The 2,318-nt window shown below is 49.8% G+C and overlaps 1 non-coding gene across 1 annotated transcript; it reads left to right on the top strand.

Annotated features, from left to right (window-relative positions):
- Nucleotides 1-891: 891 nt before the first annotated feature.
- On the top strand, nucleotides 892-973 carry TRNAS-GCU (transfer RNA serine (anticodon GCU)). Its single transcript has one exon. It is a non-coding gene; the product is annotated as a tRNA-Ser (tRNA).
- The last annotated feature ends 1,345 nt before the right edge of the window (nucleotides 974-2,318 follow it).

The following is a 2,318-nucleotide window of genomic DNA, read 5'->3' as shown; positions in this document are numbered from 1 at the left end:
AAAGGAGGGACTGAGAGAAGAAAGGAAGAAGAGGTGCCATAGTGGAGGGCTCCGGAATAATTTCGACCACTTGGGGCTTTTTAACGTGCACTGACATCGCACAGCATACGGGCGCCTTAGCGTTTTGCCTCCATCGAAACGCAGCCGCCGCAGCAAACTTAATTTGGTGGCCATTCTGCGCTTGTTTAGGATGCACTTCGTCCAAAAATTTCGCACTTCGTCCAAAAAAAAAAAGATGTAGTACAGCTTGGAAATCAACAGCTCTGCGCAGGTATACGAAGTCCAGTAATGAAATAGCCCCGCAGACGCTCCGCAGCTACTGAGTTGCGCTGAGTCATCGATCTCTTCCTCGCTAATATGGCCTGAACTACATCCGGCTCTTCGGTTGTACGGAAGCGCTGCTGCCAATGACCAATATCCGAGCTTCTATCCCAGATGGAGGGGAACCAAACCCGCAAGCACCTTTCGTCGCTGCGCCGGTTTCCTCGATAGGTTCGACAAGCGCAGCTGCCCAATCGAAGTGGCGTTCGTTTACGACGTAGTCACGTGCGTCTGTCACGCCCAGCGACAACCGGTCGAATCTGCGATGTACGCGGATTTCAAGCGGCAGTCTGAATGCGACACGCGAAGAAAACACGCTTGCGGGTCGGAGTTCGTCTGCTAGGTGCACTTCGATCATGGCGGCCGGCGGCGGCGCACCACAGCGCCGCGGTGCGGCTGTGCGCCAGTGCATACCAAATTCACCTGAAATGAAGAAATCAGTGTCAGGCAGAGCGTACTTTCAGAAAAAGCTGCGAGTTCGCAATGTACGCAAAAATAAACATTGATAAAAATTCTTTATGTGGAAGCCAGAAGGCTTAATTTGCACCTCCAAAAATTAGCAGATGTGGTGACGAGGTGGCCGAGTGGTTAAGGCGGTGGATTGCTACTCCACTGGGCTCTGCCTGCGTGGGTTCGAATCCCATCCTCGTCGTACTTTTTGCTTTTTTTACCTCATTGGCCACCGTGTATTCCTTTAGCGCCGCAGAACGACGGCAGATGTGAAAGAAACAAGAAGAGCAAAATTACTACCACACACAGCTCGTGATGCTGATCCGAAAGACGCCGGTTTGATCTTGGCCACGGCGGTCGCATTTCGATGGAGGCGAAATGTTAGAGGCCCGTATACGCTGTGCGATGTCAGTGCACGTTAAAGAATTCCAGGTGGTGTAAATTATCCGGAGTCCTCCACAACGGGGCCTCTTATAGCCTGAGTCGCTTTGGGTCGTTAAACCCTATAAAAAAAGGATATAATGATAAATGCAGCCAACTCACCCAGGTTCGCTTTCGTAGGAAAGTATTATCGGAGACAAAAGTTTGCTGGACGCGAGTTTTAGAAGAAACGTTCATTGTAAATTCAAGTAGTGCATGCATTTACGCTTAGCCGCATTCTATACGCAACCCCATATCTCAAATTCAACCGCACGGAAACCGAACGCGTGAACGCAATGATCCGCCTTGCGACTAAGGCAGCCCTAAACCTACCTCGTAGCACTAGCACAGCCAAACTTCTTGCAGTAGGCATGCATAACACCATTCAGGAACTAGTTGACGCACATCTTCAGACACAGTACCTTAGACTTGCCATGAGCACCACTGACTGCCATATTGTCACGTAGTGGTGACGGCAGTCGAAGCAGCGATGAAGATGGACAAAAGGGTCTTCTAAAAGAAAACAGTTTATTGGGCTGACTTGCACCCAAAATGGACTGAAACACTCGGAGGCGGCGAAGCGACAAGCGTGCTCGGCGGCGTCGAACCGAATGCCCGCCGCTGCCGGTCGTGCTCAATTTAAAGCTGATAGCGAACTTTCGAGATAAAGCATGCAAAGTTACTAGAACATTCCGGAACAACGTAGAATCAGCTCTGCCTGGCTGCGATCAATCGAGATAAATCTAGACGCGTCTTGCGTCGCAAACAAAGCGATAAAATGGTGTGGCAGCAGATTTGAAAAACGAACAAACACTGCAAATATTCGCGGCATTACTCCCCTCTCAAAGAAGCATCGACCCGATGCATTAAAACAAATAATGCGACTAGTAATAAAAAAATATGGATCTTAATTGCGAAAATAATGCATGGAAATGCAGCGGCCTTTAGCGCGCATAATACGGCTTCAGACGGACTACATGGACAACTTCTGGTCGTACGCGGCGTCGCTGGGATGCAGTCATTGCGTCGGGGATGACTTCATAATCCAGTTCACCTAGCAGACCAAGAACCTTGTACGGGCCGAAATAGCGGCGCAAAAGCTTTTCACTCAATCCACGGCGGCGAAT

The sequence above is a fragment of the Amblyomma americanum genome, chromosome 1 (genome assembly GCF_052857255.1).
Source record: "Amblyomma americanum isolate KBUSLIRL-KWMA chromosome 1, ASM5285725v1, whole genome shotgun sequence".
Taxonomy (NCBI): domain Eukaryota; kingdom Metazoa; phylum Arthropoda; class Arachnida; order Ixodida; family Ixodidae; genus Amblyomma; species Amblyomma americanum.
The sequence above is the reverse complement of the archived record's forward strand: the minus strand, read 5'-3'. Positions and strand labels throughout refer to the sequence as shown.